We start from the raw sequence: 17,764 nt of genomic DNA on the forward strand, positions 1-17,764 counted from the left end.
ATGATGTGTTGTACATGCATCCTTTCTCTCCTCTCTCCAACCTTTCCCCACCCCCTTCCATCAGGAGAAGGTATGAGTAGACATTAGGGGAAAGACTCACCCAGGCTGCAGCCAGTGAGAGGTCACAAAGCAGGGGTAGAACGTAGCGTGAAGGCTTGGTACCACATTCCGTTGCTAGCTGCTGTCTCCTTCCAATATCATGTAACCCCTATCCCTCCCAGCACCACCTCCATACTCTCATACTCGCTTTCGTGGTCCCATCCACTAACTGCCCAGTTCCCCTTGCTGACCCTCCATCTCTCTTCAGTGTTTGTGATGCAACAAATAGAATATAGACAGTAGAGTTTATTGCTGAGAAACCTGCCAAGACTAAGGAGGCTACTTGCACAAATTGGCTGGGTAAGGGCTAGTGCTTACTGGGTGTAGGGCAGGGTGAGGGGGGGCGTTGGGGGCTGAGGATAAGCATATTGACTACAGCCGGTGTTAATTGCTGTACAAACCAAATCCCAGAGGGAAATTTGGCCTAACCTTTTTTTTAATCTTCTGGGAAAGAGATAACGTACCGATCTCAGCAGTAAGAGGTCCAGTAACCTTTTTGGGATTTTGAACATTAAAAATAAAATTTTATTAACAAAAATAAAAGCAGACTTAAGCACACAAGGTTACAGTTACACAAGGTTAGCCTTACAAAACACTCCCCCCTCCAAAACTCTATAATTGGTAAAACTCACAAGTAAGAACCTTCCAGGCAACACTGCCTTATGGATGTCTACTATGAATCACAGAATCATACAGTGCAGAAGAGGCCCTTCGGCCCATCGAGTCTGCACCAACACGTGAGAAACACCTGACCTACCTACCTAATCCCATTGATCAGCACTTGGCCCATATCTTTGAATGTTATGACGTGCCAAGAGCTCATCCAGGTACTTTTTAAAGGATGTGAGGCAACCCGCCTCCACCACCCTCCCAGGCAGCGCATTCCAGACCGTCACCACCCTCTGGGTAAAAAAGTTTTTTCTCACATCCCCCCTAAACCTCCTGCCCCTCACCTTGAACTTATGCCCTCTTGTGACTGACCCTTCAACTAAGGGGAACAGCTGCTCCCTATCCACCCTGTCCATACCCCTCATAATTTTGTACACCTCGATCAGGTCGTCCCTCAGTCTTCTCTGCTCCAAAGAAAACAACCCAATTCTATCCAACCTCTCTTCGTAACTTAAATGTTTCATCCCAGGCAACATCCTGGTGAATCTCCTCTGCACCCCCTCCAGTGCAATCACATCCTTCCTATAATGAAACCCAGTAATATTACACAAAGCAAACTGCTGTAGCTTCAATAAAGGCACATCACATGACCTTTACCCTCTTCCACTCTGCGATGGAATCCACTTCAGAATAAAACTTTGCTACAGCTCAAGACTTCTCTGGTGTGACTGGATGGGTGATTCAAACTGCACCCCCTCGCAGCCCAGAGCTCCAGCTATAACTCAATAGCTCCAACTATCTCCAGCTCAACAGCAACTCTAAAACACCATTTACCCACCCTTTCATCTCAGTTCCATTGTTCTCACACCTCTTTGAAACTCAATCAAAAACAAAAATTGCTGGAAAAACTCGGCAAGTCTGACAGCACCTGTGGAGAGAAAGACAGAGTTAATGTTTTGAGTCCGTATGACTTCAGAACTAAAGAGAAGTAGAAATGTGGTGAAATAAACACTGTATACGGGGAGTGGGACAGGTGAATCTGGATAGGGGGCCAGTGATAGGTGGAAGCAAAGGAGAGATGCCAAAGGTGTCATAAACAAAAGGTTGAAGAGGTGTCAATGGTGGTGAGTCTGGCTAAAGGAGGTGCTAATGGTGACATTAAGAGTAGAAAGCAGGATGATCAAGGGGCAGATGGCCCGAGTGGGGGTGGGGGGAGGGGACGATGTGGGAATAAAGATCAAAATAGGCTAAAAGGTGGGGATGAAACAATGAGTGGAAATAAATTTTAAAAATAATAATAGAAATAGCTGGGGAAAAAATAAATATATAAAAAATAAATATTGAAAAAAGGGAATCAAAAAGGGATGAGGGTGGAAGGGAGCGAGTTCATTATCTAAAATCGTTGAACTCAATATTCAGTCCGGAAGGCTGTAAAGTGCCTAGTCGGAAGATGAGGTGCTGTTCCTCCAGTTTTCGTTGAGCTTCACTGGAACAATGCAGCAGGCCAAGGACGGACATGTGGGCATAAGAGCAGGGTGGAGTGTTGAAATGGCAAGCGACAGGGAGGTCTGGATAATGCTTGCGGACAGACCGAAGGTGTTCCGCAAAGCAGTCACCCAGTCTGCGTTTGGTCTCTCCAATGTAGAGGAAACCGCATTGGGAGCAGCGAATGCAGTAGCCTAAATTAAGGGAAGTGCAAATGAAATGCTGCTTCAGTTGAAAGGAGTGTTTGGGCCCTTGGACGGTGAGGAGGGGGGAAGTAAAGGGGCAGGTGTTGCACCATCTGCGGTTGCATGGGAAGGTGCCGTGGGAGGGGGTTGAGGTGTAGGGGGTGATGGAGGAGTGGACCAGGCTGTCCAGTAGGGAACGATCCCTACGGAGTGCCCACAGCGGGGTGAAGGGAAGATGTGTTTGGTGGTGGCATCATGCTGGAGTTGGCAGAGATGGCGGAGGACAATCCTTTGAATGCGGAGGCTGGTGGGGTGATAAGTGAGGACAAGGGGGACCCTATCATGTTTCTGGGAGGGAGAGGAAGGTGTGAGGGGGTGGAAAACCTCGGTTAAGGAAGAAGGAAGACATGTCAGAGGAACTGTTTTGGAAAGTGGCATCATCAGAACAGATGTGACGGAGGCGAAGGAACTGAGAGAATGGGATGGAGTCCTTACAGGAAGCGGGGTGTGAGGAGCTGTAGTCGAGGTAGCTGTGGGAGTCGGTAGGCTTGTAATGAATATTGGTGGACAGTCTATCATCAGAAATTGAGACAGAGAGGTCAAGGAAGGGAAAGGAAGTGTCAGAGATGGACCATGTGAAAGTGATGGAGGGGTGGAAATTGGAAGCAAACTTAATAAAATTTTTCCAGGTCCAGATGAGAGCCTGAAGCAGCACCGAAGTAATCATCGATGTACCGGAGAAAAAGTTGTTTGAGGGGGCCTGTGACAAGGAATGTTCCACATACCCCATAAAGAGACAGGCATAGCTGGGGCCCATGTGGGTACCCATAGCCACACCTTTTATTTGGAGGAAGTGAGAGGAGTTTAAGGAGAAATTGTTCAGTGTGAGAACAAGTTCAGCCAGATGGAGGAGAGTTGTGGTGGATGGGGATTGTTCGGGCCTCTGTTAGAGGAAGAAGCGGAGAGCCCTCATACCATCCTGGTGGGGGATGGATGTGTAGAGGGATCGGACGTCCATGGTGAAGAGGAGGCGGTTGGGGCCAGGGAGCTGGAAATTGTTGATATGATGTAGGGCATCAAAGGAATCGTGGATGTAGGTGGGAAGAGACTGGACAAGGGGAGAGAAAAGGGAGATAGGAAGAAATGAGTTCTGAGGGGAGGGAACAGGCTGACACGATCAGTCTGCCGGGACAGTCCTGTTTGTGGATTTTGGGTAGAAGGTAGAAGCGGGCCGTCCGAGGTTGGGAGACTATCAGGTTGGAAGCTGTGGAGGGAAGATCTCCAGAGGAGATGAGGTTAGTAACAGTCCTGGAAACAATAGCTTGATGTTCAGTGGTGGGGTCATGGTCCAGGGGGAGGTAGGAGGAAGTATCTGCGAGTTGACGCTCAGCCTCTGCGAGGTAGAGGACAGTGCGCCAGACAACAACAGGACCACCCTTGTCAGCGGGTTTGATGACAATGTTGGGGTTGGACCTGAGAGAACGGAGTGCAGTGAGTTCAGAGAGAGACAGGTTAGAGTGGGTGAGAGGGGCAGAAAAATTGAGATGACTGATGTCACACCGACAGTTCTCAATGAAAAGATCAAGAGAAGGTAAGAATCCAGAGGGCGGGGTCCAGGTGGAGGGAGAATATTGGAGGTGGGTAAAAGGATCTGTTGAACGGGGAGAGGACTCCTGCCCAAAGAAGTGAGCACGGAGACGAGGGCGGCGGAAGAAGAGTTCAGCATCGTGCCAAGCCCGAAATTCATTGAGATGAGGGCGTAAGGGTATGAAACTGACTCCTTTGTTGAGCACTGAACATTCAGCATCAGAGAGGGGAAGGTCGGGGGGTATAGTGAATACATGGCCGGGGCTGGGATTAGAAGATGGGATGGGGTCAGAGGGATGGGCAGGGGTGGAGGGTCCTGGATGGGCGTTGGTGTCGATGAGTTGTTGGAGCTTGCGTTCCTTAGCACCTGAAAGAAAGAGACAAAGTTTCTTGTTAAGGCGCCGGATGAGACGAAGAATAAAATGAAACTGAAACTTTTAACTTTGAAACTCAAACCCTTCCAAATATAAAATTGTTCATGTTTTCATCTTGTCTTTGCTTTTTGGGTCAATGAAATATAATATCCCCACCACTGTTTACCTATGGAACTCCTGCAAAGTGCAAACATGTTTCTTGTACCTCTGACTCTCCTTTGACATTCAAACAAACTTTCAATTTATCTAAAAATGCAAATGTTAGATCTAATCTATTGTACCTCAAGCTTAACACCCCTATCCTCTCCATGTTTCCAACCCTTCAGACAACCTGAGTCCTATCAATCTCTTGCCCAGCTTAATTAAATCACACACACACAGACACTCAGCCTTCTTTACAGAATAGCACAATATTCCCCAAAATATTTAAAAAAAATATCCATTCCCACATCTCCCTCCTTAACAAAAAATGAGCCATCATAATTCCAAAAACATTGTCTCTTTTTGATCACATTTCTTATTCCTTACTACATTTAACTATACAAACAAAACTATTACACAATAGTGCACATGCATTAATCATGAAAATATATACACAAGTCTTTTGTAAAAATAGATCTCGTTCCAGTCCATTCTTCATTTGCCAACATCCAAATTCTTTCAAATTTTAAGCTCTTAACAGTGCATATGCAATCACATTTTCTCATCCAGCCACATGCATAATTTGTAAATTGAACGGCTGCAATAATAAACTCCACCAAAACAGTCTTGTGTTTCTGTTCTGAAACTTTTCCAGAAACTTCAAAGGATTGTGGTCAGTATATATAACTTTCTCTCAAGAGTTATTTGCAACATACACTTCAAAATGCTGCAAAGCTAACACCAAACTTAAAGTCTCTTTCCCTATAGTTGAATATTTCTTCTGGTGTACATTCAACTTCGGTGAGAAATATCCTATTGGCTTCTCAATTCCAAGTTCATCTCCCTGTAGCAATAGTGCACCAACACCCACATCACTGGAGTCAATAGCCAACTTCAGCTGCTGTGTATAATCAGGTGCTGATGGAACAGGTGTAGTTGTTACTACAGCTTTCAATCTGTCAAATGCATCCTGACACTCCTGTGTCCATTGGAATTTTCTGTTCTTTTTTTCATAATATAGTCAGCAGAGCAAGTACACTACTAAAGCTTGGCATGAATTTCCGATAAAATCCACTCATGCCTAGAAATCTCAAAACATCCCGTTTCGCTGTAGGCACTGGGAATTCCACAATAGCTTTTACTTTGACCCACATTGAAGTAAATAAATATGATCTGATAGCAATTACAGAGACGTGGCTGCAGGACAACAATGATTGGGTCCTTAATATTGAAGGGTACATGACATTCAAGAAGGATAGGAAGCTGGGTAAAGGTGGAGGGGTAGCACTGTTAATCAAAGAGGGACATTGGTGCAATCGTTAGAGATGGCCTTGGTTCAGGAGATCAGGATGTAGAATCGGTTTGTGTGGAGATGAGGGCTAGTAGGGGGAAAAAGCCATTAGTGGGAGTGATCTACAGACCCCTTAACAGTAGCCACAGTGTAGGACAAAGTATTCAAGAGAAAACATTGAGTTCTTGTGTTAAAGGGATGATGATAATCATGGTGATTTTAATCTAGACATAACCGGAAAACTCAGATTGACAGTAATAGCCTGGATGAGGAGTTCTTGGAATGATTTCGAGTTTATCTCTTAGAGCAGCATGTTCTGGAACCAACCAGAGGGCAGGTTATATTAGGCTTGGCATTGTGTAATGGGACAGGATTAATTAATGACCTCAGAGTAAAGGCATCCCGAGGTAGCAGCAACCACAATATGATTGAATTTTACATCCAGTTTGAAAAGGAGAAGAGTGGGTCTAAGGCTAGTATCTTAAACTTAAACAAGGGCAACTATGTGGGAGTGAAAGCTGAGCTAGCTGAAGTGAACTGGGAAGCTAGGCTAGAGGATAGATCAACAGAGAAGCAGTGGCAGACATTTAAGGGGATATTACAGAGTATTCAGAATAAGTACATTCCTACTATAAAGAAAAAGTCTAAGGGGAGGACCCATCACCTGTGGTTAACTAGAGATGTTAAGGAAAGCAACAAAGTTAAGGAAAAAGCATACAACTCAAGGATGACTGGCAGGACAGATGATTGGACAGAATATAAAGATGGCAGAGAATGACTAAAAGGTTAACCAGGAGAAAGAAATTAAGAGTATGAGAGGAAGCTAGCTAGAAATGTAAAAATGGATAGCAAGAGTTTTTATAGGTACTTAAAAAGGAAAAGAGTAAGTAAAGTGAGTAGTGGTCCTCTACAGAGTGACAGTGGGGAGTTAATAGTAGATAATAAGGAAATGGCGGAAGAAATGAACAAATATTTTGCTTCTGTGTTCACTATAGAGGATACAAAAAAACATTCCAGTAATAGCTGTAAATCAGGAGGTGAATGGGAGAAAGGAACTTGGTGAAATTGAAATCACTAGGGAAATGGTACTGAGCAAATTGATGGAGCCGCGGACTGGCAAGTCTCCTGGTCCCAATGGACCACATCCTAGGGTCTTAAAAGAGGTGGCTAATGAGGTAGTCGATGCGCTGGTGTTAGTTTTCCAAAATTCACTGGATGCTGAAAACGTTCCATCAGATTGGAAAGTAGCAAATATAACCCCTCTATTCAAGAAGGGAGGGAGGCAGAAAACAGGAAACTATAGGCCAGTTAGCTTGATGTCTGTCGTGGGTGTGTTATTAGAACCAATCATTAAGGAGGTTATAGCTGGGCACTTAGAAGAGCTCAAGGCAATTGGGAAGAGTCAGCATGGTTTTGTGAAAGGGGAATCATGTTTAACAAATTTATTGAAGTTTTTTGAAGGAGTAACATGTGCTGTGGATAAAGGAGAGACTGTAGACGTACTGTACTTGGATTTCCAGAAGGCAGTTGATAAGGTGCCACAACAAAGGTTATTGCAGAAAATAAAAGTGCATGGTGTAGTGGGTAACATATTAGCATGGATAGATGATTGGTTGGCTAGCAGAGAGTATGCATAAATGAGTCTTTTTCTGATTGGCAGGATGGATAAGTGGAGTCCCACAGGGGTCTGTACTGGGGCCTCAACTTTTTACGATTTACATCAATGACTTAGATGAGGGGAGTGAAGACATGGTGGCTAAACTTGCAGATGACACAAAGTTAGGTAGGAAAGTATGTTGTGAAGAGGACACGAGGAGGCTGCAGAAGGATATGGATAGGTTGAGTGAGTGGGCAAAGATCTGGCAAATGGAGTTTAATGTGGGAAAACGTGAAGTTGTTCACTTTGGTAGAAAGAACAAAAAAGCAGAGAATGGATGAATGGAGAACAGCCGCATAATTCTGAGGTGGAGAGGGATCTAGGTGTTCTAGTACATGAGTCACAAAAGCTTAGTATGCAGGCACAGCAAGTAATTAAGAAGGTTATTGGAATGTGATCCTTTATTACGAGAAGGGTTGCACATAAAAGTAAGGATGTTATGCTTCAGTTATACAGGGTATTGGTGAGACCACATTTTGAATACTGTGTACAGTTTTGGTCTCCTTATTTAAGGAGGGGTATAAATGTCTTATGAGGAAAGGTTGGACAGACTGGGGTTGTTTCCACTGGAGTTTAGAAGAGTGAGGGGTGATTTGATTGGAGTATACAAGATCCTGAACGGCCTTGACAAGGTGGACATGGGAAGGATGTTTCCTCTTGTGGGTGAGTCCGGAACTAGGGGGCACTGTTTTAAAATTAGGGGTCGCCCTTTTAGGACAGAGATGAGGAGAATTTTTTTTCTCCCAGAGGGTTGTGTGTCTTTGGAACTCTCCGCCTCAGAAGGTGGTGGAGGCGGGGTCACTGAATATTTTTAAGGCAGAGGTAGATAGATTCTTGTTAGGCAAGGGAATCAAAGGTTATCAGGGTTAGATGGGAATGTGGAAATCAAAACAAAAGAAGATCAGCCATGATCTTATTGAATGGTGGAGCAGGCTCGAGGGGCCGAATGGTCTTCTCCTGTTCCTATTACTTATGTTCTTATGTACTTTTGCATCTTGTGGGGCCACTTGACCATGTCCAACAGTGTGGCCTAAATATGTAACTTGCATTCTTGCAAATTCACTTTTAGCCAAATTCACAACCAAATTGGCTTCCTGCAGTCGATTGAATAGTTCCTGTAAGTGTTGAAAATGTTCCTCTCACGTTTGACTGAAAACTATTAAGTGACCAGTGTAAACAGCGCAATTGCTCAGTCCCTCAGTCACTTTATTTGTTTGTCTCTGGAATGTTGCTGGTGCATCCTTCATAACAAAAGGCATTACTTTGCATTGATATAGACCGTCCGGTGTCATGAAAGCTGATATCTCTTTCGCCCTTTCCGATAAGGATGTTTGCCAATATCCTCGCAGCAAGTCAATTTTTGTGATAAATGTTGACTGTCCCACTTTTGCCATAGAATCCTCCGATCGTGGAATAGGATATGAATCTGCCTTTGTTACTGCATTCACTTTTCGGTAATCAATATTTGTGATCCGTCCAATTTCGGCACCATGACAACGGGCGAACTCCAATTACAGGGACTGGGCTCTATGATGTCATTTTGAAGCATAAATTCAATTTCTTTCCACACTTGAACTAATTTTACTGGCTCTAATCTATATGGGTGTTGCCTTATTGACTCTGAATCCCCCATATCAACATCATGTACAGCTAAATCTGTTTTCCCCAGTTTATTCCATAAAGTGCTTTGTGTGAATGCAGTAGCTCTTTTAAATCACTCCGACACTTTTCTGGAAGGTGATCCAATATTAAACCTAAGCACTTAAGCACTTCCTCATTATCCAATTTAATCAGAGGAAGGTCTATTTCAGAATCCTTAATTCCTACCTCTGTTTCCTTACTTACAACTATCAGTACCCCCTCCTGTTGATTCTCTCTGTCAAAGTATTTTTGAGCATATTTACATGGCACACTCGCTGTCTCTTCCTTCCATCTGGGGTATTCACTATGTAGTTTACCTCACTCAGTCACTTTTCAATCTGGTAAGGTCCACCAAACCTTGCCTTCAATGGTTTGCCTGACACTGGCAATATTACTAGCCCTTTTTTCCCCAGCCAACTAGTTATAAAACTATGAGCCTTTGCCCTTTTGCCTTCAACACTTGTTGAGATATCTTTAAATGTTTTCTAGCTCGTTCACATGCCTTACTTAATCTCTCTCTGAACTTTGTCGCATAATCCAGGAGAGTTGTTCCAGAACTTTGATTCACTAGTTTCTCCTGAATCAGTTTGAGTGGTCCCCTTACTTCATGACCATAAATTAACACGAAAGGACTGAGCCTTATTGACTCATTAGGGGTGTCCCTAATAGCAAATAACAAGAATGGAATCCCTTGATCCCAATCATATGGATAATGTTTAAAGTCTGATGGCACCTTTCTAATGTGCCTTGTGATTCAGGGTGATAGGCTGACAACCGAAATTGCTTTATTCCCAGGCTGTTCATTACTCCCTTAAACAGCTGTGACATGAAATTCGATCTGGCTGTATTTATTTTGATAATCCATACCTTGTAATAATTTAGTTAACTTCTCTACTATCACCTTTGCTCTAATTTTCCTTAAAGGTATTGCTTCTGGAGATCTTGTGGACACATCCATAATTGTCAGTAAGTGCCGATTTCCACTTTTAGTCTCAGGAAGGGGTCCTACACAATCAGTTAGGACCATTTTAAAAGGTTCCTCAATGCTGGAGTTGGAATTAAAGGTGCAGGCTTAAGCACTGCCTGAGGCTTTCCTATCACCTGACATGTGTGACATGTTTGGCATAATTTGACTACATCTTTATGGAGTTCAGGCCAATAGAAATGTTTTTGTATCTTAGTTTGAGTTTTCCTAATTCCCAAATGTCCAGCCATTGGAATTTCATGAGCCACTCTCAAAATTTCATTCAAATACCCAACGCCACTTGTTGCACCATTGCCCACTTTTCAATTGCCGGAACATGAGGCAGTTTCCATTTCCTCATTAGCACATTGTTCTTAATGCAATAACAGCCTGGAATGTATTCTGCTTCTGTCTCAGAAGAAGCTGTCTGATATAATTTCTTCAAACCTGAATCCTCCTGGTGTAATTCCACTAACTGCACAGAACTAAACACCTCCACCTCATTCTCTTTACTCCTCCTCCTGAGTAATCTTTTCAAAGATTGATCCAGCCAACTGAATTTCAGCATCCTTCCCCCCTGTCTTTTGGATTCCTCCTCTTCCTGTTTAAACTTGTGTTTGTAATCTCTCTGTATAATCTGGAAACAATCCAAAATGCTCTTTTTGTAAAACCTGTTTATTGTGCCTGAACAGTTTGCTCTACTACAGTAGGCATCATCCATATCTGTGACCCAGCTATATCATTCCATGGAATAAATTGAACCTCCGCAATGGGCAATTTCTCTACCACCCCAACAATCACCTCTCCTGTTTTCAAATCACTTTTTAAATTTACCTCACACCATGAAATAGGTTTGACTTTGCCATGAGTTCCTTTAATTAATATTTTGGCCTGCAATAACCCTTCTGGACTATCCCATAACATTAAGGACTGGCTAGCCCCAGTATCCCTTAAAGTTTTGACATCCTTCCCTACTTTTCCCTGTAGACACGTATACACTGTCCCTTCATATATTTAAACATCTCTGCAACCTGCCCTTCAGAACTCCCTTGGGTAAGTTGTGAACACATTCCCCCTTCTCTAGCTATCACTGATTCTTCCTGCTCCACCTGTACACAACCCACTGGCTTTTCTTGCCTCTGGATCTCAGAACCCACAATGCACTTATGTCCTGAACATTTCTGAGTTCCAATTACCGCAATCGGTTTCCCGTTTAACCTCCAACAAATTGACCTCGTATGTCCAGCCTCATTACAATGGGAACATATCAGTTTCCTCCCTTCAACTCTACTTTCCATCTTTAATAGACTGGTGTCCTTCAGCTTGATCCTTATTACTAACATTTTTACCATCGCTAGGTTTTCTAAATCTCCAGTTTCCCTGCTGATTTCCATATGACCCTTTTCCTACACGGAACTGTTTGTGTGAAATATCATATGTATCGGCTAAAACTGCAGCTTCCCTGATCTTTTTACTTTGTCTTTCATCTAAATATGTCTTGGTGTTTACTGGAATGCTACTTCTAAATTCTTCCATAATCATAACCTCTCTTACATTTTCAAAAGCCTTATCTCTGCTTTCTTCCTTTCTTCTAAGTTTCACTTTAGACAATTCATAATGTCTGGCCTCTTTCTTTCTCTGAAGATCTCTATCTTTTCCTCTCTTTCTTTCCTCGATTGCTAACTTCTCTCTCTGAAGTTCAAGATCAAACTTTCACATTTCTATCTCTTGTAATCTTTTCTTTTCCTGCTCCTCCTTTTCCCATTGAAGCCTCTTTTATATTTATCTATCCTTTTCTTTTTCCTTCTCTTCTCTTTCTGACTTGAGCTTTATTCATTTTTCTTTCTTCCAATTCAAGCTTCTGTCTTTCTCTATCTCTTTCTATATCAAGCTGCTTCACTTGCAACTGAAATCTTACTACTTCCAGTTGGGACACATCAGCTTCAGGTGCCTCTTCCTCCAACTCTAAATGCTGGGTAAATACTTTAACCATATCAGCCTTACAAAATTCCGCTTTTTTTCCCACCTGCGCTTTCTCTGCTAATTCTTTCAACTGAGCTTTAGTCAGAGATTTCAAATACTCCACAGATACATTTTCCACTCCCAGAAAAGCCATAGCAATTGCCAAAGCCATTTTGCAGTCCAACCAGTTTAAAACGCCTCAACACAAAACTCCTGAGTTCAGCAGTCTTGTGGCGCTCGTATCCCTTGGATTCACAAACTCCAAACCAATCAAGGAGTTTTAATAATCCCGCAAAGAGCCCCCAAATTTGTTATGACCACAGCCGGTGTTAATTGCAATGCAAACCAAACCCCAGAGGGAAACTTGGTTTACAAGCCATAACTTTTTTTTTTGTATTCTGAAAATGGGAAGAAGGTGTACCAATCTCTGCAGCAAGAAACACTTTTGGGATTTTAAAAATTAAAAGTAAATGTAATATTAACCAAAATAAAAGCAAACTTAAGCACACAAGATTACAGGTATGCAATTAAAGTTAGTTTTGCAAAATATTCCCCTTCAAAACTCTCTACTTGGTCAAACCCACAAGTCAACACCTTTCAGGCAACACTCCCTTATAGATATCTACTATGAAATCCAGTAATATTACAGAAGGCAAACTGCTTCAATAAAGGCAGACCACATGACCTTTACTCCCTTCCACTTTGCAGTGGAATCCACTTCAGAATAAAACTGCTTGCTGCAGCCCAAGACTTTTCTGGCTTGACTGGATGGATGATTCAAACTGCATCCTCTTCCAGCCCAGAGTTCCAGCTATAACTCAACAGCTCAAACAGCTCCAGCTATCTCCATAGCTCCTGCTTAACAGCAACGCTAAAATACCTTTCTCCCCAACTTCATCTCAATTCCTTTGTTCTCACACCCCTTTGAAACTCAAACCCTTCCAAATAAAAGCTCTTTCATGTTTCCAACTTGCCTTTGCTTTCAGATCAATAAAATATAATATCCCCCACTACTGTTTACCTATGGAATTCCTGCAAGATGCAAATATGTTTATTGATACCTCTGACTCCCCCTTTGATATTTAATCAAATTAGCTAAAAATGCAAATGTTACATCTAATCTATTTACATGTACCTCAAAATTAACACCTCTGTCCTTTTCATGCTTCCAACCCCCAGACAACCTGATTCCTATCAATCTCTTGCCCAGCTTAATTAAATCACACACACAGACACCCAGCCTTTTTCATTGGATAACACAATATTCCCAAAAAATATTTTAAAAAATAACATCCATTTTCACAATAAGCCCAAGGCTTGTGGCTGCTTAAATCCAGTGGGTGGGTGAGCCAATTGAGTAGACTTGGCCTATACACTCAGGAGCTTAGAAAAATGAGAGGGGATCGCAGTGGAATATATAAACGAGGGCTTGACAGGATACATGCTGAGAGATTTTACCCTCTGGATAAATTATCCAGGATATGGGGTCACAGTGTCAGAATAAGGGGTCGGCTACATAGGACTTGGTTAAGGAGAAATGTCTTCACTCTAAGGGTTGTGAATCTTAGGAATTCTCCACCTCAGAGAACCGTGGGTGCTCAGTCATTGAGGACATTTATGACAGAGGTGGATAGACTTTTGGCACTAAGGGATTTAATGGATTGGGGGATACTGCGGGAAGGTGGAGTTGAGGTATAAAATCAACTTTGATTTTATTGAAAGGTAGAACAGGGGTTCGAAGGCCTTGTGGCCCACTCCTGTGTATGCCTCGCTTTCTCAGCTTGGTTCTCATAGTGACAAAGGTATGAGCCTCTGAATCAAAGGATCTGAGCATACAGGAGATGTGAAAGGAAGCTTTGTATCGGGACACGTGCTATGTTATTTTGGATCACTGAGGGGAACAGAGCCTTGCATCTTTTTGGGGAAGTGGGAGAGTGGAACACAAAACTGTTATTGGCCCCCTTCCAACTAATCACCCCCTGCCGAGTCCACCCATCAGCGTGCTCTCTCCATTCATCCACTCAACTCGCCCACAGCTGCTAGTGTTGTCTCTGGTTGTCAATTGATGCAGGTACAAGTTTGGAAATAATCGTGTCATAGTTTGGATGCAATCCACACAAAGGTACACTGTTAGCAACTCCGTCCTGCTGTAGAAATGTTATCAGGTCTAGTCGCTTTTAATGTTTTAGCATCTTACTGTTATGGGAATTAATTCACACTGTTTGATGTCTCCTTATAGAATAGCTTAACCACCTCTCCCATTCCCTACCAGTGTACCAACAGTGTTCTATGTGGTCTGAACTTGATAATCTTGACTTTCAAATAGCTACATGCACATTCATTAATTTCAATCGATACATCTTCATGTGATAATATAAATGAATGAACACACCATGATGCTTCTCCACAACAGTTTGGCCATCTTATTTCATTCAGCCAGAATAATTCCTTTGAGTTCTGGCCTTCACCCTGAGGGAGGACCTTCTCTTCCTGTGGCAGTTTATCTCTTCCCGAGCCGGAGCCCATGAAGGTCAGCAGGGGCTGTGATGAAGGGTGACCGTGACTTGATGCGAGTGAGGAGATGGGTAGCAGAGTTTTGGACGAATTCCAATGTGTGGAGGGTGGAGCTAGGGAGGCTGACCAGGAGAATTATGGAATAGTCAAATCTAGAATTGACACAAAGATGGGTGAGAATTTCAACAGCAGGTGGGTGGGGACTTGATGGCACAGTAGTGATGTCACTCGACTAGTAAGCCAGAAGCCCAGGACTGGGTTCAAATCCCATCATGGCAGCTGGTGGAACTTAAATTCAATTAATAAATCTGGAATTGAAAAGCTAGTAACAGTGACCATGACAACTTTCATCAATCGTTGTAAAATAAACCCATCTGGTTCACTAATGTCCTTTAGGGAGGGAAATCTGCCGTCCTTACCTGGTCTGGCCTACATGTGACTGCAGACCTACAGCAATGTGGTTGACTCTTAAATACCCTCTGAAATGGCCAAGCAAGACACTCAGTTCAAGGGAAATTAGGGATGGGCAACAAATGCTGGCCTTGCCAGTGACACTCATGTCCCATGAAAGAATTTTTAAAAAGATGAGTCGGCTGATGTTACAGGGGTGGTGGAAATTGGAGGTCTGAGTGATGAGCCTAGGGGCTCAGGGTTAAATAGGAAGTCGAGGTTGTGAGGCTCGGTCTGTGACGTGACCAGGGAGAGGGATGTGATGGGTGACTAGGGAATTGAGTTTGTGGCTGGAGACAAAGTTTAATTGGAGGAAATTTCTGCTCACCCGTTATTGGGTGTGGGTGGGATAAGCAGCCGGGTAATTCTGGGACAGTGGAGAGAGGCGGTCGTGAGGTCGAGCTGGGTATTGCCAGTGCACGTGTGAAAACTAATGCTGCATTTTTGGATGATGTCACCAAGGAGATGAGAAATAGGAGGGGCCAAGGATTGACCTTTGGGGGGACACCAGAGATAACGGTGTCAAAGTGGAGAGACGAGACACACACACTTTACACGAATAGTTTCACGACAGCTACTGGGCCCTGGAAATCAGCTTTCATCTTTACTAGCCGGTGTCCATTTTTTCCCAGGGCGATGTTGTGAATAAGGTTATATAGGCCGTCATGAGAAATGAGGGAATCTGTGACATCATTGCGTCACTGCTACCACATGTAAATACCCCTTTTTGTTTCAGGACAAGCCTCAGAAGTGGGCGAAGGAAATTGCCTGAGGTCGAGGATGGATCTTTCCCGGTTTCCGGTTCACATCTGCGCAGGTAGGAAACTCCAGGCTCCTCAATAACCCGCCTGGCCCAATCAGCTCAGCCCACAAGGCTAAACCATATTCCACTAAACCCTAAACCACACCACCCCAAGAATTATATAGAATTTTACAGCACAGAAACAGGCTTAGCCATCCCAACTGGGCCATGCTGGTGTTTATAAGAACATAAGTGTAGGAGCAGGAGTAGGCCATTCAGCCCCTCAAGCCTGCCCCGCCATTCAATAAGGTCATGGCTGATCTGCCCCAAGCCTCAACTCCTCTTTTGTGCCATCTCCTCATAGCCCTCAACTCCCCGTTATTTCACAAATCTATCTACCTACCCTTTAAATATTTTCAGTGATCTAGCCTCCACAACTCTCTGGGGTAGAGAATTCCAGACATTCACTATCCTCTGAGAGAAGAAATTCTTTCACATCTCAGTATTAAATGAGTGTCCTCTTATTCTGTAAATGTGTCCCCTAGTTCGAGATTCCCCCACTAGTGAAAATATCTTCTTGACATCTACCCTGTCAAGCCCCCTCAGAATCTTGTACGTTTCAATAAGATCACCTCTCATCCTTCTAAACTCTAATGAATAAAGGCCTAACCTGTTTATCCGTTCTTGATAAGTCAACCCCTTCATCCCAGGAATCAGCTGAGTGAATCTCTTATGAACTGCCTCCAATGCCAGTAAATCCTTCCTTAAATACGGGGACCAAAACTGTACACAGTACTCCAGGTGCGGCCTCACCTACACCCTACACAGTTGTAACAAGACTTCCCTATTTTGAAACTCCAACCCCTTATGTTCAACATGAGCCTCCTCCCACTCCTCTTTACCTCACGAGCAAGAAAGAGCGACTCCGTCAAACATCAGATGAGAGGCACCCTCTACATGGTCATACACCTACACCCAGCCACCTAAAGTCAAGGAAGAGCTTCATGAACAGTGTTGTTCCATTACAATCAACCCCATCTGAAGCCCACATCGCCTTGTGGAAAGACCGGCTCACCAGTCTCGAACAACCCCCAGCGATGGAAATTCTACCGGATGAAAGCCTTCCCCCAGGGAGCTAATTGCAACTGGGCAACCTGGAAGTGCCTTAACAGGCTTAGGACTGGTGTAGGTCGTTCAAAGGTGTCACTAAGCAAATGGGGATATACAACCAGCCCGACAACTTGTGAATGTGGAACTGAGCCACAGACTATGCAACATCTCCTGCAATGCCTATCGCTAGAGGAACCCTGCACTGTTGCAGATCTTGCCAAATTCAATAACAAGGCGCAAAAATGTGTCCAGTTCTGGCTGGGCCATGTATAGACTGTCTGTGGACATGATAATAATAATACCTCACCCTGTCAACATATCCTATATTCCTCTCTCCCATAAATACTTGTCAAGCTCCCCCTTAAATGTAACTATGCTATTCATTTCTTGTGTAGTGATTTCCACATTCTCACCATTCTTTGGGTAAAGAAGTTTCTCCTGAATTCCTGATTGGATTTATTTGGGATTATCTTATTATGACTCCTAGCTTTAGTCTCTGACACATCTTTGCTGTGTCTACTGTAGCAACCCACTTCATACTTTCAAAGGCCTCTATCAGGTCACCCCTCAGCCCTGCCTCATCTGGAGAAAAGACCACCAGCCGGCCTCTCGCACATCCTCCAATTTTAATGGCTCCACCACTGGTGGCTGAGCTTTCAGTTGCCTGGGCTCCAAGCTCTGGAATTCCCTCCTTACATCCCTCCGCCACTCCACCTCTCTACCTCTCTCTCTCCTCCCTTAAAACACTCCTTAAAACCTACGTCTTTGACCAAGCTTTTGGTCACCTGACCTAATATCTCCTTACGTGGCTCGGAGTCATATTTTATTTTGTACGGCTTCTGTGAAGCACCCTGGGATGTTTCAACATGTTAAAGGTGCCATATAAATATAAGTTGTTGTTGTAGCATTTTTGAACTTTCTTGATCAATATAACCTGAGATGATACATAAGAG

The sequence above is a fragment of the Cetorhinus maximus genome, unplaced genomic scaffold, assembly GCF_964194155.1.
Source record: "Cetorhinus maximus unplaced genomic scaffold, sCetMax3.hap1.1 HAP1_SCAFFOLD_2579, whole genome shotgun sequence".
NCBI classification, from domain to species: Eukaryota; Metazoa; Chordata; class Chondrichthyes; order Lamniformes; family Cetorhinidae; genus Cetorhinus; species Cetorhinus maximus.